The sequence below is a fragment of the Macaca fascicularis genome, chromosome 3 (genome assembly GCF_037993035.2).
Source record: "Macaca fascicularis isolate 582-1 chromosome 3, T2T-MFA8v1.1".
Classification (NCBI taxonomy): domain Eukaryota; kingdom Metazoa; phylum Chordata; class Mammalia; order Primates; family Cercopithecidae; genus Macaca; species Macaca fascicularis.
Genome location: NC_088377.1, coordinates 84341674 through 84368399, shown reverse-complemented (window position 1 = coordinate 84368399; position 26726 = coordinate 84341674). Strand labels below are relative to the sequence as shown.

The 26726-nt window shown below is 40.3% G+C and overlaps 1 long non-coding RNA gene across 8 annotated transcripts; it reads left to right on the top strand.

Annotated features, from left to right (window-relative positions):
• Positions 1-6570: 6570 nt before the first annotated feature.
• Positions 6571-21694, top strand: LOC107129197 (uncharacterized). Of its 8 annotated transcripts, XR_010585674.2 has the most exons (5): positions 6571-6710; positions 7100-7168; positions 15452-15521; positions 18861-20741; positions 21497-21694. It is a non-coding gene; the product is annotated as an uncharacterized lncRNA (long non-coding RNA). The 8 variants fall into 8 exon arrangements; XR_010585673.2 differs by having other exon boundaries at positions 18861-21694; XR_012433204.1 differs by having other exon boundaries at positions 15968-21694.
• Positions 21695-26726: the final 5032 nt, after the last annotated feature.

Sequence of the window (26726 nt, the reverse complement as noted above, 5' to 3'; positions counted from 1 at the left end):
TTTCCTCTCTTCTTCTCTCTCTTTCCCTCCCTACTCCCCTTTTCTCTCCCTCTTTGTTTTTTTTCCCCTTAAGTGTTCACTGAGGAAAGCTCACATGACTTCCTGTTGACAGCTTTACTTGTAGAAATGGACGAGATGGAGTCCTGAAACCTTGAGGTCTCAGCTCCCAGGCAGGATCAGGCAGAGGCTGCATGAGGGGTCTCAGGGCTCTGGCCACAATAAGCACAGGTACCTGCTCCTGCAGAGCACCAGGAAGGGTCGGCACCTGCTGAAGTGGCTCCATCTTGAAGTTATCCCAAAGTCTAGCGAGAGTTCACCAAATGTATATGAGAAGGAAGGGCTTTCCCAAGGGAACTAAGTGCAGAGACTAGGATGCTCCAAGATGGACAGTCCCATGGGAGGATGACAAGGAGGGGGGTCATCAGAAGTCCTAGGGATCATGCTGAGGAGCCCTGCTTTCATCCTAGGGGTGGGGGAAATCCCACTGAATTCTTTTTTATCTTCTCTTTTATTTTATTTTAATTTATTTTATATGTAATAGACATGAAAATGTATGTAAAACCTACTGGTGTCATGTATGGAATAATAATAAGATGAAAACCAATGGACCCAATGTCTAGTTTCAGAAGCAGAGCCTTAGCAGAGTTTTTAGGAGCCCATCTATAGTTCTTCCCAATTACTTTCCTTACTCCCTCCCTACATTCTGGGTTGATCTTTCCTTGATATTTTAGTTTGATCACATACGCACGGGTCTTTAAGCACAACATTGTTTTGCCTTTTGTGTTGTTGAGTTTTATGTAAATGACATCCTGCTCCGCATGTCCCTCTGTTTCTTGTGTTTCAACAGTGTGGATCTGAGGTTCATGGATGGATCTGAGGTTTTCAGTTGCTTAAAATCCAAAAAGTATGTTTGTCTCTTAGTCCAAGGCTAGCATTTTGGGAGGCAGTCATTCCTCATGTGGTTGCTCAGAGGCCTGTGGTGATAGCTGCTGTCTCATTTCCAATGTGTGGCTTACCCACTGCCTGGGTGTTTCTGTCACTCAGAAAGGAAAAGGCATGGAGGATCACCTGGGAACTTTGTATGGGCCAGTGTGGAGTGAACCCATCACACTGATGAGGAGTTCTGGGCCTGCCAGGACTTGGTGGCCTGGCCATTCTGAGCTGCTGGGGAGGCTGGGCCATGCGGTTGAGCCAAGCCATGTGTGCTGAGCAGGAAGAAGAAACGGATTTGGTTCAGTGTGAATGGGATGAAGAAAATGTGCTTCATCCCTGCAGGTGCCCAGAAAGAGGGAAGCACATTCTGGCACAATGAGTCCTGCTGTGAGCTTGAGCAGTATGGAACCCGGGTGTTAGAGAGTGCAGAGAACTATTCCTAGGGGGTTAATTATCCCAGAGTCCACAGGAATGTTGAACGTTGCATGAAGAGCAAGGCTTTCAAACAGGAGATTTCCATCCACATGTTTGTGTGTTCATTCTCCCCCTGTGGCTGCAGCCTGAGAAAGCAGCGCAGAGCTGGGACACTGTGTCAGCACTGTAGTGCGGTCTGGAGGTACCTGAAGCATGAAGGCAGCATGGGCTGGGACCACAGCTGGCTGCACAGTTCACTTGCTCTCCACACTGGGTCAGTGGCTGAGACTTTTACTCACTGGTTATGTTCAGGTTTATGATTGCAAGATGTTAAACATTCTAAGTAAGCTGAGATGCAAACAAATGAAAAGACAGAAGAAAGGCTGTGAAGTGAAATGTTTGAAGTGTTCTTCCTCTGGCTAAAACTTTGAAGAAAGGCAAAAAGAATTTAAGTGTGTGATGACTGCTCTGTGACAATTTGTAAGCTAATATTATAATATTCTCTGAGAGTGCAACACACTTTACAAAACAATTTGATAACATATCATGCTTTAATGTCCTCCTGAAAAAAGTAACTTTAGAACAGTCAGGGTATCAAATAGCTACGTCCTAAATATTTTTGTGGTGGAAAATGCTATATTTCCCTTGATTCTTTCTTTAAGTCCTACCCCAGGCTGTCCCTGCTGTCTGACTGTGTTTGACCTGAGCCGAGTCTTAGATTTCTCTTCCTCTAGAATCATTCTGTTGGCTTAAGAGGATTGGGCTGGGAAGACTTCCTCGTCCTCAGTTCCAATACCACAAGAAAGAGCAGCCTGATCATTTTCTTAGTCGATACGCCACAAAAATGCTCTTTCCGTGGTAATTGGGTTTACATACAGAACTGCTGCGGCATAGCCTCCGCCTGGGAAGAAGATGGATTTTCCATTTAGGCTCGTCAAAAGCTTTGGAGGCCCCTTCAAAGTTAGCATGTTGGCTCACAACTCAACTACACCAAGTTGGTTTAAAAGCAGTAAGATTGCCATTCATTCTTTTTCCTTGGGGAAGATTTGAAACGATTGTCAATATTTTACAGGATCCTGCCTTACTGGGATCACAGCAATGACTACAAAAGTGAGCAGAGAGGGGGAAGTTCTGCAAGGAATCACCTACTCTGTCTCCCTCCTCCTCCTTCTCTCCCTCCTCCTCCTTCTCTCCCTCCTCCTGCTTCTCCCCCTCCTCCTCCTCCTCTGTGACGATTTAGTTCCAGACATTTCATATTCTTCTAATATTTGGTATTTTTCGTGGTAACAGCACCTGTGGCCACTACAAAAAGCAGTGCCTGTTACACAACAGGTCAGCCCCAAGCTCCCATGATGAGGTGCCCAGGAGAGCCAGGCTCTGCTTGCTGTCCGACGGCTGGCATCTCTGGGACAGGAAGCTCAGTCATCGCCAGCTGCTGTGAGTTATTCCCATCCAGTCACAAAGTCTCCCAGCTGGACTCACTTCTGAAACATCTTCCCAGGCCCCCACGTGAGCTGTGGGACTGCATCCTGTGAAGGAAACAAGCTCCCACCAGCAGGTACGCCACTTGACCCTTGGTCTTAGCCAAAAGGCTGAGAAGCCATGACTGAGAAACCATGAGATATTCCTCTTGAATTATGGTTTATCCTAGTGTGACTGACAGGACCCGTCTGCTTAGTGAGGACACAAAAGACACCAGATCCCTTCATGTGGGATGGGAGAGGGTTGAGCCGGGCCAGTGTCATGGGGAAGACAGAAATCATACAGATCAGGGAGCTCTGTCCAGAGTCAGCCACCATGCACCTCTGGCGTTTTCTTCTCTCTGGAGCAGTTTTGCTTGTTTAGTTTATCCACCCTTCTACTTGTCTGTCTAGCTACATATTTTTAACTTATTTAAAAATATGTATTGACCTCTCTATTCTGAAACACACACACCTGGGCAGAGAAAACAGGGAAAAGGAACCTTCCCCGCTGCCCCACCGTAAGATTTGCCAAAAGGGAGAAAAGAACCAATGGCCACAGCCCCAGCTCTGGACTTCCTCTCCCCAGACAGCTCCATCCTGTACCACTGGGGCCTGGCAAGTGCTCCTGGAGGCCCCCAACCCCACTTCCTGTGCCACCCAGGGCAAACACAGGGGTACAGTCCATACTGGGGAAGGTGTCTGGGGTCTCAGAACCCAGAGTGTGTTCTAGGAGGGAGGGGGCACAGGCACAGTGTGGACGTCTCTGGCCCCACAGACTTTCTGTCTGGCAACAGGAGGTAGGCCAGGGGCTGGAGCAAGGCTGCCTATAGCTTTGGGAAAAAGAGTCCTCTCCAAGAAGCCCCAGTCACAGGCCTCTCCTGTGTGCACAGGCACCCTGTGTTGCCCAAATGGCTCTTCCCTTTGTCATCCCAGAGCACCTGCCCTCCTGTTTCTTCAAGAGCCCTCCACCGAGGCTACTTGCAAATTGTCAGGATGTTCTTTGGTGTGTGGAAAGTCTCCTGGTTAGGGATCTACCCCATGTGCACCCTACTACAAACACAAGATGAAAGTGAAAGTTTGTGCCCATGACATGCATTGGGATCATTGACCCATCTTTCTTAATATTGATTTCCATTACACAGACATACACACACACACACACACACACACTAATTCAACCTTTGTGTAATAGTCTGTTCTCACACTGCTAATGAAGACATACCCAAGACTGGGCAATATGTAAAGGAAAGAAGTTTAATTGACTCACAGTTCCACATGACTATGGAGGCCTCACAATCATGGTGGAAGAGCAAGGGATGTCTTACATGGTAGCAGGCAAGAGAGAGCTTGTGCGGGGGAACTTCGCTTTACGAAACCATGAGATATTGTGAGACTTATTCACTATCATGAATAGCATGGGAAAGACCCGCTCCCATAATTCAATTACCTCCCACTGGGTCCCTTCCATGACACATGGGAATTGTGGGAGCTATAATTCAAGATGAGATTTGGGTGAAGACATGGCCAAACCATATCAGTTTACTTTGAGAAGCTCCTGCATCTACATATAATGTATAATAGACATATGATAAAGTATATTTAAGTGTACATTTGGATGAGTTTTAATAAATTCATAAACCTGTGTAGCTACCACAACATAGAGGATAAAAAATATCTCCAAGACCCCAAAAGTTCACTTTCCCCCATCTCAGTCAATCCCCCAGAATTCCATCACCAGGCAACTGCTGATCTCTTTCTTGTCACCGTAGATTAAATTCCCCCTACCGTTTTAACAAGAATGGAATTATACAGCATGCACACATTTGTGTCTGGCTTTTTGCTTTGTCAGCATGATGTTCTGAGATTTATTCATGTTGTGTGTGTTCCTGTTTTAATCTATTTGAGCTGCTATAACACAAATACTAAAAATTGGGTGGTTGATAAATAACAGAAACTTATTTCTCACAGTTCTAGAGGCTAGAAGTCCAAGATCAAGGCATTGGCTGATTCAGCATCAGGTGAAGGTTGGGTTCCTGATTCACAGACGACGCAGTCTGTCTGTGTCCCATAGGGTGGAAGGGATGAAGGAACTCTCTGGGGCTTCTTTTGTAAGAGCACTAGTCCCATTCAGGAGGACTCCACCTTTGTGACCTAATCATTCCCAAAGACTGTATATTTTAAGACCATCACATTGGAAGTTAGGATTTCAACATATGAATTTTAGGGGAACATAAACATTCAGACCTTAATAGTTCTAGCATAACTTTTTTTGTACAGTTGCTAGTGTTCTACTGTGTGACTGTACCACAATTTGTTTACCCATTCACCTATTGTTGAACATTTAGGTTGTTCCCTGTTTGGAGCCATGATGAAAAAAGCTGCTATGAACTTTTGTGTGCAAATTTTATGTGGATATATGTTTTCATTTCTCTTGGGTAAATACCTAGGAATAAAGTTTCCGGATTATGTAGTAAGTAAATGTTTAACTTTATAACAGACAGCAAAATTGTCTTTCACAATGTAGTACCATTTGATATTCCCAACAGTCTTGAAAACATATAATCTTTGCAACTTTGTTCTAACTTTTCAAAATTATTTTTGTTATTTTATATCCTTTACATTTCCATCTAATTTTAGGATCAAATTGTCAGTTTCTCAGCAATGACAACGACAAAAAGACTCCCGGAATTTTACTTTGGATCGTTTTGAATCTCCAGATCAATTAGTAAAATACGATATCTTAATAATACCGAGCCTTCCAATGCATAAATATGGTATATCTCTTTGTTTCTTTCATTGCTCTGAGTCAGGTTTTATACCATGCACATATTTTGCTAAATTAATTTCTATGAAATAAATTGCATTATTTTATATGGTGTGTTTGATGGCATTAGTTTTTAAACTTCAAATGCAGTTGTTCTTTCCAAATATATGCATATTATGTAAATAAATGTGCATATATTTATTTGAGTTTTGTGTATTGACTTTGAATCCTGTGTCCTCGCTAAACTCATATGTTAACTCTAGTAGCTTTTTTTTTGCAGATACCTTAGCATTCTCTATGAATTTGAACATGTAATTTGTTAAAAGACACAGTTTGATTCTTCCTTTCTAATATATATAACGTTTATTAATTGGTCCTGCCTTATTGTCCTGGGTCATCAATTTAGTAGAAGCAGTGAGTAGACATTCTGCCTCCTCTGTCCCTAATTTTAGGGGAAGGCATCTATATTTGGATATATGGATGGATAGATGAATAGATAAGTAGTTAGATAGAGAGATAGATAGATATGGATAAAAGTTAGCACATATCCATGATTTTAAAAAATCTTGGCTAACTAGGAATAGAAAGAAACTTCCTTAACTTGATAAAGGGTATCTATGAAAAACTTACCTATCTGTAAATAGATAGAATCATTGCTCATGTATATGTGCATGTATGTATCATATATTTATGTATGTGTTATGTTATATTACACACATACACACATCTGTAGTAATGATCATAAGACTTTTCTCCTTTATTTTTTAAAATGGTGAATTTCATTGTTAGACCTTGTATTCATTGGTTAAATGTCTTTAGGCCATGATGCAATATCTTTTCATAATTTGATAAATTCTATTTGCTGATACTTTTTTCTTTTTCCATGTCCCCCATCCTCCCATTCAAAATACAGACCAGGCACAGGGCCTGGTGTATCTGAGGATAGGTTAATATTTCACAAAGAATTTTACTGTGACTTTTTTCATGAGAGTGACTGGTCTCTAACTTTCATTTCTTACGATATCTTCGTTTGGTGTTGGTATCAGCCTAATGCTGAGCTTTTGCAGTAAGCTGGGAAATATTCTTTTCTCTTACATTTTATAGAGAAATTTGTGTAAAATTGCTGTGACTTCTTGGTAAGTGTTTGGTTGATTTCATCAGGTAAGCCATTGAGATCTGGAATTTTCTTTGTGAGCAGATCTTAATTAAATTAAATTTCATTAATACGGAGTCACTCATATTCTCTATTTTTGGGAGTCAATTTTGGTAATTTATATCTCTCACTGAAGTTGCTATTTTATTAAAATGCCAGTTTTATTGACAAAATCTTATTAATTATATCCTCTTAATTTTTTTCTGTCTGTAGAACTGTGAGTGTATCCTCTTTTTTATTCTTAAATTTGTTTTCTGTCCTTTTTATTGAATTAATCTGACTTGAATTGTGCCAACTTACTGATCTTTTCAAATAACCAGATTTTGGCTTCATGATTTTCTCTGTTGTTGTTGTCTGTTTCATTGGTTTCAGTTATCATCGATGTATCGTCTCCCGTATTTACATGACGTTTAACAGACCTCCTCCTAGACGGAAGCTTAGGTAATTCACTCATTCAGCTCCTCCTAGATAGAAGCAAAGATGCCTCCATTTTTCTCTGAATGTTTTTATAAACAAGTTATAGTTTTACTTTTTACATATAAATCTGTGATTCATCATTAATTAATTTTTATATAAAGTATAAGACTTAGCTCTAACTTGACATTTGTTCATTTACTTTTGCCTATTGATATTCAATTGCACCAGCATCATTTGTTGAAAAGGCTATCTTTGCTCTGTTGAATTATTTATATACCTTTGTCAAAAATCAGTTGGGCCTATTTATGTTTATTTCTGTTCTGTTTTTTAAATCTCTGTCTGTCCTTCTACCAGCATCAAATAGTCCTGATTACTATAGCTATATAATAATCCTTAATATTGAATGGACTTGTTTACCCCATTTTATTTCTTTTTCAAAATTATTTTAGCTATTCTAATTTATTTGCCTTCCCTTATGAGTTTCAGTATAATCTTGTCTATATCAACAAAATTCCTGCTAAGATTTTAATAGCAATTTCATTAAATCAGTATTTAAATTTACAACTTTACTGTGTTGAGTCTTCCAGCTCATAAATGTGTTATGTCTGTCACACACACGTCTTGTTAGATTTACATCTAAATATTTTACATTCCACTAGTGAGAATGCCTAGCACTATGTTGGCTAAGAGTGATGAGAGGAGACATTCTTATGTAGTTACTGATGTTAGGACACATCCAGTCTGTCGTCATTAGGTATAATGTGAGCTATAGGTTTTGTGCAGCTGGTCCCTATCAAGATGAGGAAGTTCACCTGCACTCTTATTTTTCTGAGAGCTTTCACTATGAGTAAGTGTTGAATTTTTTTTTTCAGATGTTTCTTCTGCTTTGGTTGCTAAGATCATGTAATTGTTCCATTTTTGCCTGTTGATATGGTGCATTGTGTTGATTGATTTTTGAATATTGAACTAGCTTTGCAACCCTGGAGTAAACGCCACGTAGTTATAGTGTATACTTCTTTTTATGTATTACAGAATTCTATTTGTTAGTATTTTGTTAAGGAATTTTGTGTCTATATTCATGAGGGATATTGGCCTTCTTTTTTCCTTTTTTGTTTTGTCTTTGTTTAGTTTTGGCATCATGATAATACTAGCTTCATAAAATGAACTGGCAAATGAACCTCCTTTCTTCAATTTTCCTGAATAGATTGTGTAGAATCATTGCTAATAATTCTTTAAAACTTTGGTATAATTTTCCAGTGAAATTGTCTGGGTTTAGAGATTTCGTTTTGAAAGTCAAATCTTGATTAAATTAAGATTTCATTAAAAAATTCTTAGCACAATTTTCCTTTTAGTGATAGGGCTATTGAAATAATCTACTTCTATAGTTTGTAAACATTTTTTCCCATTTTGTGAGTAATTGCTTTACTTTGTTGATTTTTTTGATGTCCAGAAGCTTTTTATTTTATTTTTTATTTTCTTATTATTTTTATTATTATTATTTTTTGAGACGGAGTCTTGCTCTGTTGCCCAGGCTGGAGTGTAGTGGCGCAATCTCGGCTCTCTGCAAACTCTGCCTCCCAGGTTCTCGCCATTCTCCTACCTCAGAAGCGTTTCAATTTGATGTAATTCTATTTGTCTATTTTTGCTTTTGTTGCTTATGCCTTTGAGGTCTTAGCCAAAAATTATTTGCCCGTACCAACGTCATGGACATCTGCCCTGTATTTTCTTCTAGTTCTTTCATAGTTCGGGGTCTTACATTTAAGTCTTTAATCTATTTTGAGTTGATTTTTTTTCATTCTTTTGCATGTGGATATCCAGTTTTTTCAGCGGCATTTATTAAAGAGACTGCCTTTTCCTCACCTTTGTTAAAAATCAGTTAGCTCTAGATGTGTGGATTCCTTTCTGGGCTCTCTATTCCACTCTGTTGGTCTATGTGTCTGTTTTTGTGCAGGTGTCATATTGTTTTGGCCATGACAGCTTTGCAGTATTGCAGGGACCAAGGGGAGATTTCCCCCTATGCCCTCAGAAAATTCATTGACAAATCAACTTGCAAAACGTGTATTAATAAAGGCATACACATTTATTTAACATGTGTAAACAGAGACCTTCAGAATGAAGACCTCTTCAGAATGAAGATTCAGGGGAAATCGTCCACTTTTGTGCTTAGGTTCAACAAAGTGTGAACAGTTTTGAAGAAATACGAGTGGACAAAAAGGGCATGATGTAATGCTAATAGATGGAGTGGGGAAACCCAGCAAGGCCTGTCTGTCAGTATTCCTCTTAGCCTCTCTGAGCGGCATTCCTTCCTTCTGGGTGCAGAGCAGGATGCTCTCTGGAATGGGGGGTCTTATGACCCATAGTCAAGCAAGGTAGATCAGGTAACTTTTTTCTGTGGCCAGCTTTTACATAGCAAGGTGGAGAAAAAATTAGAGTACTATGTTTAGGTTTTATGACTGTCTTTAGGGAAAAGAGATTCTGGTTTCTATGAGTCACATTAGCAAATGGGAATTCTAGTTTCTATGGCAAGCCTCAGGGAAGAGTGGGACTGAGAGACAGGAAGGCATGAAAAGTCAAAGAAAAACTTTTGTTTCTGAGGCTGATTCTGAGGCTTTCATTTTGGGCTACTTTTTTCTGAACCCCAACAGTGTATTTCGAAGTCTGGTAGTATGATGTCTTCAGCTTCAGCTTTGCTCTTTTTGCTAAAGATTGTATCAGGCGATTACAAGTACTCCTGAAACAAATTAAAAAGTAGAAGTGGAATCAAAGAAAAGAAACTGTGAAAGAGAACTGAAAGGAAATGATAGAATTGAAAAATACAATGATTGAAATTTAAAACTTGCTGGATATGCTTGTTAACAGGATGACTATAAAAGAAAGAATCAGTGAACTTGAAGATATAGCAGTATAATTACCTAATATGAACAACAGTGAGGAAATTGTGAGACAGTAACACAGATCTAACATTTGTACCATCAGAGTCCCAGAAGGAGGGGACTAAAAGCGTGGGGCTGAGAAACTGCCTAAAGAAACAAAGGCTGAAAATGTCTCTGATTTGACAAAGAACATAAAGCAACACTTTAAAAAAGCTGAGTGTTCTCCAAACAAGATAAGCCTAAATAATTACAAAGCAAAACATATCTTACTTGAACTTTAGAAAACTAAAGACAAAAACAAACAAACAAACAAACAAACAAAAACAGCATTGATCCTTGGGCACCCATGGATGAAGAGGCTCTGAGAGATGCTGCATAGGTGGAAAAACCAAGACCGGGAGTGGGAACCAGGTCCAAAGCTGAACATTCCAGAGGAGCCTGAGTGTCAGATGTCCAGGGCAGCATTGCTGATGTTCCCCAGGACTCTGACCTCAGGGACGGTTCAGAGAAGCTGCAGCTGTACGACACGGGGAAGAAAACAAAATTAAAGAGCAGAGAATTTAGGGTTTTGACAGCCCAAGATTATAACCCTCCACCCTCTAAAGAGGAGATAGCCAAGAAATTGGGAAAAAGTGAAGTCAGCACACACCTCATTGCAATTCAGAGCATTGCTAGGATGCAGATATTCCATACATGTAGCAAATATTTCAACTGACATTCAGATCTTCACGAGCACCACAGGATCCCTGCTCGTGAGAAGCTCTACAGTAGAAAGAAGATGGGAAAGGTTTCAGATATGGGTTGAAATGGTCATGGTGCCAGAAAATCCACACTGGGAAAAAGCCCTACTCATATCAAGCATGTGGACAATGTCTTCATCGAGCATTGGGAAGGAGGAAAGAAAGGAGGGAAGAAAATCCCTCCTCCAACATCAGAAACTTCATAATGGAGAGAAGCCCTAGAAATGTAAGGACTTTGGGAAAACCTTCAGATATAATGAAAAACTTATTTAGCATCAGAGAACCCACACTGGGGAGAAAGCCTTTGAATGTAAGGAATATGAACATGCTTTTCGGTGCATGAGTGTGCATTCATGCCAAGGAGAAGCCCTACAAATGTAAAGGATGTGGGTGTAGTTTTAGTCTTCCTTTGTCCCGATTCAGCATCACAGAGTCTACAGGGAGAGAAACGTTATGAATGTAAAGAGCATGCAGGGCCTTCTGCCCGAGGTGGGTATTTCTTTAGCACCAGAGATTCCGTGCTGGGAAAATGTCTGTGAACGTGGGGAATGCTGGCAAAGGCTCCCTGTGTCTCTTGCTTCACAGTGCAGCAAAGAACACACACTGGGGGAGAATTTCATGAATGCCAGGAATGTGGGAAAGCATCCAGTTGAAAAATCAACTAGGTTCTGCATCAGAGTTTGCACTGGGGAGAAACTTCATGAGTGTAAGGTGTGTGGGATGACAGCCTTCCACTGGGGCACAGTTTTCAGTTTTACTCAGCATCAAAAAATGCACTTTGGGAGACCGAGGTGGAGGAATCACAAGGTCAGGAGTTCAAGACTAGCCTGGCCAAGATGGTGAAACTCCATCTCTACTAGAAATATAAAAATTAGTGGGGCACAGCGGCAGGCATCTGTAATCTCAGCTACTCAGTAGGGGAGGCTGAAGCAGGAGAATTGCTTGCACCTGGGGGATGGATGTTGCAGTGAGCCGAGATAGCACCACCACTGCACTCCACCTTGGGCAACAGAGTGAGACTCTGTCTCAGAAACAAAAACACACAAACAAAAAATTGCACAATGGGAAGAAAGGCACCCATGGTTCTGGGCTGCTCTATTCTGTCCCCCTCCTCTTTCTGCCAATGTTTGTGGTCTGCCCCAGGTGTGACCCTCTCCCCTCCTCCCTACCTGTAGTACCGCTTCTCCCCTCTATGCCCCTTTTATGCTGTTGTTTTTGTTTGAAGTGGCCACTCCTTCACCTGCCCTAGAGTACATCTCCTTCAGGACCTTGCTTACCCTGGAAGTCACTCCTCATAGCATGAAAGCTTTGTCTCATTCCCCATGAACTCCTTTATGTTTTCAACATCAAGCAGTAACTGCCCAAAGTGAGCAGAGTTCTCACTGCTTTCCCATGTCTTTAATGACATTCTTCTGGTCTTGGAGAAGTTATTATCACTTTCCCAACTCCTTTTCAATTTCTCACATTAAAGACCACTTTTAATGACTCTGACTCTATCCCCTGGGAAGGAAATGGACTATCCATTTAGTTTGCCCTGCTTTGGGGGTTACTGGAGTTAGAGGAATCTGCAGAAGATTTGGGGTTTTAGGAGATTATGTCATCACAAGTCACAGACTTTTGTAATTGGAGAAGCCCTCTGGAAGAGGCCATCAGAGAAGGCACCTAATGGTTGCCCTCGGGATGGATGATGGTCCATTTGGTTGGCTCATTGTGGGGAACCTGAGTCTTGGTATTTTTAATTGCCCTCATAATTTTTATTACCAGTTATGAATATCCTGGGAGACTATGCCATAGACCAAGAAAATAATCTCTGAACAGAATGTGAGTGATTAATTTAAAATTATGGCTTTAACTTGACTGGAAGGGAATGTGGTTTTTCTATTTGGATTTCTTTTCAATTCTTATTCAGATGTCTGCTAACTTCAGTGTTCACTCCAATCCATAGGTGCTGAGAGTGAAGTGGGCTGGGGCATTTCACTTCTAAAAGTACACATGGCATGGAGTCAGCAGCTTCACACTAGGGAGTGTGTGAGAGAAGGGGAGGAGAGACGCATCCCTGGCCTGCTCAGAGGGGTCTGTGCCAGCCTCACTTCTGATGCCTCCCAGCTCTCTGACACGATTGCATCCCCCAGATAGCTCACGGAGAAAATGTGAGTTTGGGACTGGTGGCACGTCAATTACTTTCACAACACCAGAAAGCACACTCAGGATGCTGGTCTTATCACATGTTGGATCTCATTGGATTAGCTGTTTTTCCTCCAGCGGGTGGAGCCTAGGACCATCCTGAATGGCAGCATTTCAGACTCACAATAGTGCAGCAACAGGGAAAGCTATTCAAAAAGTATATCCAGTGGGAAGAGAGTTCTCAAAAAATTGTATATACACTATTATTATAACAGCATGATATCGTGTCTGTGGGGCAAGGCACGGGGAGATGTTTATTGCAAATATGTTTTGGTGAGGTTTAGGAATTTATACTTTAAAAAACCAACTTTTAAGTGCATATTTTAATGAGTTTTGAGAAATGAATACAATTGCATAGCCAAGATGCAGAAAATTTTCACCACCTAGAATAGTATGTCTGGTGTCTATTGTTCCCTTCTTTGTGTCCATGTGTGCTCTATGTTTAGTTCCCACTTACAAGTGAGAATATGTGGTGTTTGGTTTTCTGTTTCTGTCTTAATTTGCTTAGACTTGCAGCCATTACCCTGAAAGAACATAATTTTGTTATTTTATAGCTGTGTATTATTCCATGGTATATATGTACCTCATTTTCTTTATTCACACTACTGATGGGCATCTAGGTTGATTCCATGTCTTTGCAATTGTAAATAGTGCTGTGATCAACATATGCACGCATAGGTCTTCTCAGTGGAATGATCTGTATCTCTTTGGGTATATACCCTATAATGGGTTGGCTAGGCTGAAGGGTATTTCTGTCTCAAGTTCATTGAGAAATCTCCAAACTGCTTTCCACAGTGGCTGAACTATTTACTTTCCCACTAGCAGTGTACAAGTGAGCCCTGTTCTCTGCAACCTTACCAGAATCTGTTGTTCTTTGAATTTTTAATGGTAGCCATTCTGACTGGTGTGAGATGGTATCTCATTGTGGTTTTTAATTTGCGTTTCTCTAATGATTAATTATGTTGAGTATTTTTTCATCTGCTTGTTGGCTGAGTGTACGTCTTCTTTTGAGAAGTGTTTGTTCATGTCCTTTGCCCATTTTATAATGAGGTTTGTTTTTGTGTGTGTGTTGACTTGTTAAAGTTTGTTATAGATTCTGGATATTAGATATTTGTTGGATGCGTAATCTGCAAAAGTTTTCTTCCATTCAGTAGGTTGCCTGTTTACTCTGTTGATAGTTTCTTTTGGTGCAAGCATCTTGAAAGCTCTCAAGTACCAGGCAAGTTATAGGAATGTATTGCGAATGGAGATTTGATATCTTTTATTCCTCCCATAATTTTTCTGCTGTCATTCTTTTAAGTCAGCAGTGAGTGCTTTTATTGGTAAGGAAATCCAGATATAGAAAAGTATACCAAACAGTACAGAATAAACATCCAAATATTTATATCAACTGGAATTTGCTCTGTGACACTGGATAAGTAGCTGAATTTTACTGTTTTATCATAGTTAAAATAGGAACAGCACTCTTGCCATGAAGATCAAATGCATATCGATAGACATAAAAATGCTTCTTCACTTTTCTTCCCTCTGAATCTCCATCTTTCTTTCTATTTACTTGTTTTTAAATAGACTTTCCATTTTAGAATAATCTCATTTTATGGAAAAATTTGTTTCTTTATAACAATCATGTTATAATTTATATTAATTTAATTTATGTAATTTTAATTTATAATTATAAATTTTATGATTTCTAATTTTAATTTATAATTTTAAAAAATTTCCATAAGTTATTGGGGTACGGGTGGTATTTGGTTATATGAATAAGTTACTTAGTGGTGATTTGTGAGATTTTGGCGCACCCATCACATGAGCAGTATACACTGCACCACATTTGTAGTCTTTTATCCCTCACTCTCCTCCTACTCTTCCCCTCCAAATCCCCAAAGTCCATTGTTTTATTCTTATGCCTTTGTGTCCTCACAGCTTAGCTCTCACATATCAGTGATAACATACAATGTTTGGTTTTCCATTCCTGAGTTATTTCATGTAGAATAATAGTCTCCAATCTCATCCAGGTCACTGCAAATGCCGTTAATTCATTCCTTTTTATGGCTGCATAGTATTCCATTGTGTGTGTGTGTGTGTGTGTGTGTGTGTGTGTGTGTGTGTGTATATATATATAATTGATTGATAGGCATTAGGTTCATTCTATTTTATAGAAAAATTGCAAAGATAGTACAGAGAGTTCCCATATACCTGTTTAACACCTTATATTAGTATGGTACATGTGTCACAATTAATGAATCAACACGGCAACACTGTTATTAACTAAAGTCTGTACTTTATTCAGATTTCCTTAATTTTTACCTTATGTTCGTTTTCTGATCCAAGATCCCATTGTGGATATTGCATGGCATTTAGTCGTTGTATCTCCTCCAGCTCCTCTGAGCTGTGACAGTTTCTCAGAATTTTGTTGCTTTTGATGATCTTGACAGTTTGAGGAGTACTTGTTAGGTGTTTTGTGTAATGTCTCCTAACTGTTATTTGTCTAACATCTTTCTCATCAACAGACTGGAGTTATAGGTTCTTGGGAGGAAGGCCACAGAGATAGAGGACCATTTTCATCACGTCCTGTCAAGGGTAAGCACAGTCAGCATGACTTCGCCCTGTTGCTGTTGACCCTGATCTCTGGTTGAGGTTATGTTGGTGAGGTTTCTCCACTGTCAAGTTACTCTTTTTCTTTTCATACTGTACTCTTTGGATGGAAGACACTATGAACAATCAACACTTAAGGGGTGAGGAGTTTACTCCATCTTCTAGAGGCCAGAGTTTCTACATAAATTATTTGGAATGCTCCCGCCTAGGACATTTGTCTCTTCACCCCCATTTATTTATTTATTCAGTGTTTTATTTTGATCAGTATGGACTCATGTTTATTTATTTCACATTTTGAATTATCATCCAATGTTACTTTATTTTGTTTTTCAAATTGTTTCAGTTTTGGCCACTGAGACCTTTTCCAGTTGGTTTCTGTGTTCCTTTGACATGCCCCCGTCATGTTTGTTTGTTTTGGGTTTTATTTTCAGCACTTCCTCACTTTTTGGCACAGTAAGATGCTTCAGGATCATCTTGTCTATTTCCTGTTCCAGTCCTAGAATCAGCAATTTTTCTGAGAACCCCTGGCTCCTTTCATCAGAGAATGATGTTGGACACCAAGATCTGGGTGCAAGATGTCTGTGCTTGCTGGGCCTGGGGTATAGTTGCTTGCAGGCACTTTCACCTGACAGAGCAAGAAAATACATATGTATACCAACCTGTGTGTGTACACATTTCTATGTGTGCCTATCTCTATATCAAGATAAACATGAGTTCACGGTGATGTTTCCAAGTCTAATCCATTACCATATGGGTCATTAGAGCCTCTTCTCTTGCTTGTTGCCTCTCCGACAGTGAGAAACCTGGCTCTTACCACCTGCCATTCCTTTACTTAATTGTTCAGTTGTAGTGTACATGTATAGTGTTTTCAGAATCGTTTTTTCTGCTTACTCTATAAGCTAACCATTACTTTCTGCCTCAGCTCGGTGCTTTTGTGCTTGTGCCTTACATTCCCTACTGTAAATCCACAAAGACAAGATTTGTATATATTTGATTCTCCCCTATTTCCATTGTAGAAGAAGGAATTTATTTTTCTCATGATTTTTTTGAGGAATATTTTAGATTCCTTAAAATAGGGCCATTTTAGGAGAAGGAATTCTGTGCATGTGTGTGGACAGGTGGGTGCAACTTGGAAATTCTGTTAACAAGAAAAGCTTGTGATGATGGGTGTGAAAATGAGTGGGAGGTGGCTGGGGTTAACAAGAGGTTTCCAGACTAAGGAATTACAGGAAATTATCCAGGTGGATTCAACCTATAATATGTGTCATTTCCATGGAATATGGGATAACCAGATTCTAATTCAACAGTTCTAAATCATGTTGATTTCTAACACAAAGAGCAGTGAGTTTTTTCTGGGCTCATGAGATAGAGGAGTCTAAACAGCAGAGAAATGAAGCAATCACTGGGGTGAGGAAAAGGCATTTAAAAGAATTATGGGCCTTTTGGCAGAAACCAATTTTCAAGAGTTTAAGTGTAGTCTGATATTTTTTCCCTTCTACTTTTTCTGTATCTTCTAAATGTTCCCAAACAACAACATGTCATCTTTATAATGTAAGAGAAACATTTATTTTAAAAATATTTTGCTCAGCTGTATCACTCTGTTGCTAAAGGATATGGCTTAATTTCCATTCTTTAGCAACAGTGGCTATTGGAAAGACAAAAAAAAAAAAAAAAAAAAAAAAAAAAGCACTAAACATTCCTCTGTAACTCCATGTTGCAGCTTTAGAGAAGCTGCGCTTTTCCTATCAATTTTAATATCATATGGCAAAAAGAAAAAAAGGAAAACAGAAGCTGTATTACTTCTGAGTATTCTACACACCAACGTAAAGGAAGAGCTCAATGAAGCCTTAGCTATGTAACACCATGATGCAGAGCCTTAACTCCCTAAACTGGACTCATTCTTATGTTGTTAATATAGTGATTGAGAGTGGGGAGCCATCCTACAGTGGCAGTGTTTTCAAACATGAGATTCTATTATTATTATTATTATCATTTCAAAGAGCATATGATATGCTAGGTGTGAGACTTGAGAGTATAAGAAATGGAAAATGAGAGGCTCCAGTTTTTGGTACCCTCACTTTATAGGAACATTTGACTTACATATCGTGCATATAGTGAAACCAAGTACACAAGTCATACACAGTCACGCATCTCTTAACAAACTGATGTGCATTCTGGGGAATGTGTCATTAAGCCATTTTGTTATTGTGCAAACATGACAGGGTATACTTATACAAACCTAGATGGTAAAGCCTACTACACACCTGGGCTATATGGTATAGCCTATTGCTCCTAGGCCACGAACCTGTACAGCATGTGACTATACTGAACATTCTAGGCAATTGTAACACAATGGGAAACATTTGTTTATCTAAACATGGAAAGAGTACCGTAAAAATTCAGTATTATCATCTTCTGGGGCCACTATAATATAGTCCATAATGGACTAAAATATTATTATGCAGTACTTGACTATTTGTATGTAAGTCGAAGAAAGAAAAGAGGGGTATAGAAGTAGGAGCATTGACCAGTGTGGCTGGAAGCTGCCCAGCAGTCTCCATGTAAACAGCTCAAAGGAATCTGTCCAAGCTGGGCTTATCAACAATGTTGCTGAGGATTCCAGCGTGACTGTAAATGCTCTGCTTTTAAGTGTTCAGTTTGACAAGCCTTGACAAATATGACAGTGGTGAAACTATGACCAAAATTAAGACATAGAGCATTCCCATCATCTCAGAAATTTCTGCTTTGCCGTCAATCACCCAACTTGTCCCAGCCCTAGAAAGCTGCTGATTGCATTCTATCACTACACATTCACTTCGATGTTTTGTATTTCCTAACACAAAATTATACCATATGGAGTTTTTAATGTCTGGTTTCTGTCAAAAAAACAACACTCCATGAATATTTTCAAGTTTTTGTGTGATCTGGGCTTTTGAGCAAAAGGTCCTGGCCACCTGGGCTGAAGGATGATTGATGGTAACCATGTCTAAGAAGTTAGAGATGGGGAGTTATTCCAGAGACACTATGGTTCATCTGCTGTGCAGCCATTAGCTTACATTCCAAAGGGCAATGGACCTGAAGGCTTCTCCTTCCCACCCGAGAGGATCTGTTTATGTCAAAAAAAGACAGGTTTCTCTCTTTCCTCCAGAGGGGAGTCAGGCAGCTGTACCAGCCACCCACATAAGCTGCAAGATTTATGATTTGGAACTCCTTCCTGTAGTACAAACCAAACCACATGCATAGGTGTCCACTGCTCTTCTTGCATTGCCCCATGGGGAGGGGCTGCATGGGGGAGCTGACACAAGATGCTCTGTGAATCATTAGGTCTGTCTTGGATCAAGAACAACATGCTTCCTGTCAGCACCAACAACCAACCAACCAACCAACCAACCAACCAACCAACCAACCGACCGACCAACCAACCAACCAACCAATGCATACATGTAGAAAAGACTTCACGGCTTCTTTCCCTCAGCCTTGTTTTAGAGACCCACCCACATTCATGTTTGTATCAGTAGCGGCTTTCTTTTTATTGCTGAATAATATTGAACTGTGTAGACACATAAAAAACTGTGGACACACGTGCTTGTTTTAGGGTTGTTTTCAGTTTTTTAACCTAAATATGGGAACCCAATAATAAGGCTTCGGTATAGACAATTATTTGTGTGAAAATCTGTGTGTTTGTGTGTATGGGCGTGTGTGTGTGTGTGTGCATGTGAGTGTGTGTATTAAAAATAAGTTTTGAACTTTCCTGGAAAATTTTTATTGACATTTTGGGCAATACTTTCGTTTTAATGCCAGTAGACATACTCTTCTTGCAAATTCCAATGGCTCTAAGAAAAGCATATTGAGCTCACATACATGTGACCCTAAAAGTCAGGTGAAAATCTAAAAGGAAAAGCAGGTACTCCTGTGTATCTGTCTGTGTTAGGGGGAAGAAAAACTTGGAGACTTTAGCAACAAACAAACAAAACAAAACAAAACCCTTCTAAGGATACATATAGGCATGGTATGTCTTTGGTTTTCATCTTTTGCTATTTTGAATAAGTTTGTTTTGAATATTTCTGTGCAAGACTTTCTGGAGACATCTTTTTCATTTCACTTGTGCAAATAGTCAAGAATCAAATTGCCAGGTCACATGGTAAGTATGTGCTGAACTTTACTGAAAATGGTCAGCCTTGTGCAAAAGAGATGGACTCTTTTATGTTCCCACTAGATTTTCACCAACATTTAGTGTGGTAAGTGCTCTAAATGTTAGCCACTCCATAAGGTGTATGGTGGCATTTGTGTTTTTCTGACAATTAATGATGTTAGACATTATGACTTTAGTCCCTGACAATCTTGGGTGAGAGACATTTTATTGACAAACCTCCTAACACTGATCTGTGGAAGACTAATTCTGTCTCTTTCTAATACTCCCAGATATAACAGCACCCAATAGGTGTGCGTCACATTGGAGATTTAGCTACAATCATCTTTTCCTTTTGCCAGTTCACACTTTTATTAACCACTTTTTCATAAGCAAGGGTTGCTTGTTCTTAGTACATTTTAGATGGCTCTTCTCTTAAAACATTGTCATTTCTCCTGAACATTCGGGCCATTATCAGCTGGCTGTGGTGTTAAGTCTTGGTTTTTCCTTTCTCACTTCCATTTTTAGCCCACGGAACTAAACCTAACTCATTTTAGGTAGTGCAAAGTGAGACACATCATTTGGTGCTTCTGACACTGAGGTCCCACAACTGTGAAGGGGTGTCATGTTCCCTGGTCCACCCACCACTCAGGGCGTCAAATCGTGGGGCTCTCTTCACAAACAGGCCTTGTAGATCTACGTGTTTCTGACAACTGTGTTGCAGCAGATAGCAGCTACTGGCTGGAGGAAGGGTGGCTTTTCCAATGCATTGCAAAGGCAGTTTGGGCTGGTTGTGGAACAGAAAGTGCTGTGTGGGCTGGATGACTGTTCTAGCCACGCACTGTGGAGGGTGAGGTGCCCGCTCCTCCCGCAGTGTCACATGTTGATGTCGAGCCTGCAGAGCAGAAGCTGTGAAGCACCTGCCTCTCCTGAGGGCAGCCTGGCGGCATCACCTGCTGAGCTGTCTCTACAAAGGCAGCTGAAATGCACACGGAAACCTCCTTTAGCAATTCTCCACGTGGACCAGTCACTGGAATTGCAGTGCCCTGGGCAAGAGATTAATGAGATTTCACCAGGTAAGCAGGGCTGGGCTTTAGTAATGCTTGTTAGGGGATTTCCAAATGGAGTGGGGAGAGAATGTGTAATGCCTTCCCCACCTTTTGGGTGATATCACCTTTGAGTAAAACAAAGTAAACTAAGATCCTGAGGGCAAGCCAACGAGGATTCTGGGGAAAGAATTTCTACTAAGCAGGGTAGTGCTTTCTGCATGGCCCTGAATCACCTGGCAGGGATTCAGCCTCAGAGGTTCTTACACCACAAGATCATCCTGTCTCAATCGTAGCCAGGGGGAAGTTAAGGCCAAAAACTGATGTCAGAGGCCCTTAGAGGCCCCTAGAGTAGTGGCTCGCAGTTGCGAGATGACCGCTTTGTGCACTCTTCCTCGGGACAATCTACTTAGGATGTTTAGTTTGTATAAACCAGTGACCTTTCCTTCTGCTTAGGACACATGTTTCTGGGTAACTTTGCCATCCATGTACATCATACCAAGTTCAAAAGTTGGGGCATTTCTCTGCCTCCTCCTATTGCCTCTTCAGGGATAACTCTGAGTTATCATTAAAACATAATGGATACATTTTAAACAAATTTTAAAATGAGATTTTTGCATTATCTTATTTTTATAAAAATATCATTTGCAAATCTAATTCTCATTTTCCTGATTGTATTTTTTTTTTTCCATTTCCAAGCCAAAAAGGATTACAAGAATGTTAACTTCGGCTTCGTAAAAAGAGCTCACTTGTTTTGGAGCACTATTTGCTTTCTTGCCCCTCAGGTCGAGACCGCTTATCTCAGGCATGCAGGGTTGGTCTGTGACTATCCCAAGGAGACAACTCGCAAGATTCCTCAAGCTAGAATTCAGGGTCGACTCCAGGTGGGGGATACTTCACTGTTCTCTTCCACAACCAGACTATCATCTCTGCCCTGAGAGGAGCTGACAAGTCCACCTAGCAGAATAAAGAGTTGTGTACCAGGAGTCTGAAAACTTTCTTGCTGACAACCCACAGCTACCTTTCTGGGCGTCCTGGGGAGGTCACTTTTCTCATCTAGGTCTTGATCCCTTTTCATGAGATTAAGAGTTCTGAATGAGAACTACAAAGAACTGTTTAATTCTTGCCATCCCATGACTAGAGGAACATTCGGTGTGTGCCAGATGTTCCCCACTGGCCCCAAGGACCTCCTCTGCCCCCCTTTCTGCCCTACTGTGCTCCCTATCAGGCTGACCTCTACCAGTGTTATTTCTGGGTCCCCTGCCCTCCAGCCTCTGGTTAGGGGTGGCCAGTAAGATTCACTGTGTATTAAACCCAAGAGATAGATATTTCTTCACTGTTAGCAAAGTCAATCAGGCACAGGAGCATGTCTCTGTGGGTGTCACTTAAGGGACTTTGGACACCTATGCTTAGGCTTGTTCAAATAAATGACATGTGAGTGCTTTGCAGTTTGATAGTTCCATGAACCATGAATACACTGCAATGAAAATGTCAACCTGTAATGTTTCCAGGGATTCATTGCTAAGGATGATCATTCTTCTCTGCCTTGCTTTCTGCAAAACATAACATTATTCCTTAAAAAACATACACACTTATGTGCACAAACACATGCACACATGATGTTTTTAGACTAATTAACATAATTAAGATTTTCCAAAATAGTTAAGTGGAATAGACTGTTCTCCAAAAATGACAGTTTCTTCTCCAGTGAAGAAGAAAAAATACCCCACAATTTAAACATTTCATTTGAAAATACATAGTCTCAGAAATGTATAATGCAGATATTGCTTTAAAACAAGCTCATCTTATGAAAATTTCTCCAATTTGTCTAGAAGTTTGCCAATTTTTCCTCCTTGGGTCAGGGTGCAGATATGTATCAATTAGCATGATATATCTGCAATGTTTATATTAAAAATTACCAAAGGCCACTGCACTCCAGCCTGGGTGACAGAGCGAGACTCCATCTCAAAAAAAAAAAAAAATTACCAAAGACATGCTTCTCAAAACATGTAACTAGACAACAGTTAAGGGAGTCTCTGGTAGCCATGAAAATTGCACTCAGGGGACCCATAAGGTTAGCATTACATTGGAACAGATGATTGCCTAAGATTTGTAGCTGTGGGGACAAAGCTTTTGTCAGATCACTAAATCATATAACATCATTATAACCCCTTCTGCAGGAAATCTGGGAGCCAAAATGGGATTGCTGAAATTTATGAGCAGAGGCAAGTGCAGTTTACTAGATAACTTGAAACAGGTAGAGCAAAATTGGAACCTCCTGACTCACTGAACTTGCTCTCCCCAGGCAGCCATTGCAAATGGCTACAGTTTCCATGAAGAGTGCACAGATGGCTCCATTCTCACAGCTTCCTTGGAAAGATGGAACATGGACCATGTCTTGATGACAGAGTTTGCTAGGTTCATCAACTTCTGAAATGTGGTGACAGAGCATAGACTACAACTCATGGGCAAAAGGAAATTGCTTAGAAGCAAATAGTAATATTTGTCAGGGAAGATCTTGAAGAGTTCACTTATTAAAACATTGGGTTGACATCTCTTATTTTGATCAAAATAAAATAGGGGTCAGCATTGTGGTTTATTCTACTTTTAATTAGCTAATTAATTTTTGAGACAGGTTTGAGACCTGCTCACTAGAAAGATACATGCATAGAATTTCACATACCCAAAGGAAATGAAATCAGTATGTCAAAGAGATAGCTACATGCCTGTGTTCATTGCAACACTATTCACAGTAGCCAAGATATGGAAGCAACATAAATGTCCATCACTGAGTGAACGGATAAAGAAAATGTGGTTTATAGACACAATGGAATACTCTTCAGTTTTAAAAAAAGCAGGAAATCCCGTCATTTGTGACAACCTGGATAAATCTGGCGAACATTATGCCAAGTGAAATAAGCCAGATACAGAAAGGCAAATACTATATGATCTCACTGATATGTAGAATCTTAAAAAGTTGAAATCACAGGAGCAGAGAGTAGAATGCTGGTTGCTAAGGGCCGGGGGGAGAGGGGAGGAGTGGGGAAGGGTGGGGCAGATGTTGATCAAAGGAAATACAATTTCAGTTAGATGGAAATAAGTTCAGGAGATTTATTACAGAGCATGGGGACTACAGTTGATAACAATATATTGTATATTTGAAAAAAACTAAGAGCGTGGATTGTAAATGCTCTCACCACAAGAGTACATAAGTATGCGAGGTGATGGATGTGCTAACTTGCTTCATTTAATCATTCGGCAGTGTGTACACATATCAAGACATCATGCTGGACATCATAAATATATGTAATTATTATTTATCTACTAAAAATAATTTAAACAAAACTTTTGGGTGTTCACAGATCTGTTCAGGTTTCTACCACCAATTACGACACTTCCTCAGAGATTCGTCTGCTGTGATGAATGACGACAAGCACGTGTTCCTTATCATGATTGCCTAAGAATGGCTTTCCACCTCCGGAGAGCATTATGCTCTGCTGTTTTGGACTTTTCTCTTAGCATTGTTGAGGATTAGGGTAAAATAGAAATTAGTATAACCAAGTATGGAATGAATTTGTTTACTGCTTTAAGTGGGGCGCAAAGCTGTATATTTTGTATCTTTTCTCAAATGATTCCTGCAAGTCCTAACGTGCCTCTGTGCTTTCTGAACTGTCTCCCCATTTTTTCCCCTATTAATTTGACTTTTACTCCTTTTCTTTATAAAATCTTAAGGTTCTTTTTCATCTGGAATCCCACAAATCAAGTTTCCACTTGATGTAATCTGATGTTGTCTTGGCTATGACTTGGAGCACTTGCTTGTGAGGTTAAACCTTATTGTATAGTTTCATTATATTTTAGTTATAAAAGGAATTATGCATCCCCCTAGGGAACCATGGCATCCCTGCTGTACTGACCTCCGTCCTGCCCCCAGTGCATCCCTGACTCTGGGCCTTTGCACCTGTCCCTCTGCCTAAGGCTCTTCGTAGCATGTCTGCAGTGTGAATTGTTGGCTCCTTCTCACATTCATATTTCAGCCCAAATGCCATCTCCTTAAGGGATATTTCTTTTCCCCTGATCTAAAGGAGCCTTGAAGGACTACCTGAGATGGCTGCTTTCTTCATTCCAATCATAATAGTCCTGCAGTGTTTTGTTTATTTGTTACTTATTTCCCTACCTTGCCAAACAAAAGGCCCTGTGAAGAAGCCCCTGGTCTGTTACTGTGAAGGCCCCATCCCAGCACCTGGCACCTAGCAGACCCTTGAGAAATGTTTTCCTGCCTCAGAAACTGCCCTGAGAATATTTTGAAGTTACTAATGAGACGTCTGTATATATTTTAACATGCAAAACTTGCATACTTACCCTTGCAGAAATGTAGAATGCTAGCTTATTGAGAAAGCAAATGAAACACTTCACTCATGATAAATTCAACTGTGCAAAGTGCATATGCAGTGACAAATATTTCATAGATTACGAGTGTGGCAACAAAGATGGAGCAGGCTTAATTTTGACTGTGGATTGACACTTGAGAAGACCAGTAATTACTTAGATTGGTTTTTCTCTGCCTCTTTCTCCTGACTGACATATTTCTTATAAATTATAAGGGAAATGTAATTTTTAAAAATAAAAATTATATTGCTTACAGAATTTTCCTCCAAATGGTCATATAAAAATCTCCCTTGGCCAGGTGTAGTGGCTCACACCTGTAATCCCAGCACTTTTGGAGGCCGAGGCGGATGGATCACCTGAGGTCAGGAGATCGAGACCAGCCTGGCCAATGTGGTGAAACCTCATCTCTACTAAAAATACAAAAATTAGCTGGGCGTGGTTGCAGGTCTCTGTAATACCAGCTACATGGGAGGCTGATGCTGGAGAACTGCTTGAACCCAGGAGGCGGAGGTTGCAGTGAGCCCAGATAGCACCATTGCATTCCAACCTGGGAGACAAGGGTGAAACTTTGTCAAAAAAAAAAAAAAAAAATTCCCCTAAGCTGCAGGCCAATATAGAGGTGGAGGTGTCTGGGGACCAAGCAATGATGAATTTGAGTCCATGAATATGCAAGGGAAGTCAGTGATGCTTCCTCCTCTAAGACAGATTCATGGTAGTAAAACTCCCAAGGTTAGGATGAACCGCCCACCTGGATCCAAATTCCACATGCCTCACATTGCACAACTCAATTTGAACCCTCTAAAACTCATTTTCATTATCTACAACATGCGCTTATATTCTTTTTCTCACAAGATGGTTGTTAATAGCAAATAGTAAGATGCATGGGAAAGTTCAGCATGAAGGTTTATTACATTATTGTCCCATGGATATAACAGTGCTGTGAATATAGTAGATGCTTAATGAAGAGTTGTTTGTTATTGCCTTTATCTCTTTCAATGGATATTCAGAAGCATTTTCTAATACTTGAATCAAACATTGGAGAAACTGGCATCAAGTTTTGAGGGGCAATAATAAAGGAGAGGTTCCCTGGGTAGGATGCAGGTCTAAGGGCCAGTTTTAAGCCCTGTGCTGGGGCTGCCCTTCCTGTGTGCCCCGTTGGGAACATAAGTGGAGCAGGCTGAGGTTTCCTCATTTGTGTCTTATAGGCTCCCATGGGGATAGGTTTTGGTCACAGCCCAACTGTCTGGGGTTACGGTAGGATGTTCAACCTCATTGATTGGGGTATGAGGCCAGGGTTTTGACAGCAACTAATTAGTAAGCACTGAATGTAACAGTCTTTAACCTAGTGCTTGCCTTTGGCGAGGGGATTGGGAACCATTTGCACCTCAGAGAGGCAATTTCCAGCCTGGAATATTGTCAGCCGCTTCTGCCTGACATTATGGAATATCAGTACATTTGATCAGGTCTAGAAAACCTTAAAATCACTGGCTGGGTGTGTTAGTCAGGCTTCAGCAGAGAAACAGAACCAATTGTTTGTATGTGCATGTGTGTGTGCACATAAACAAATTTATTTTAAGGAATTGACTCACATGATCACAAAGGCTGGCAAGTCCAAAATCCGTAAGGTAG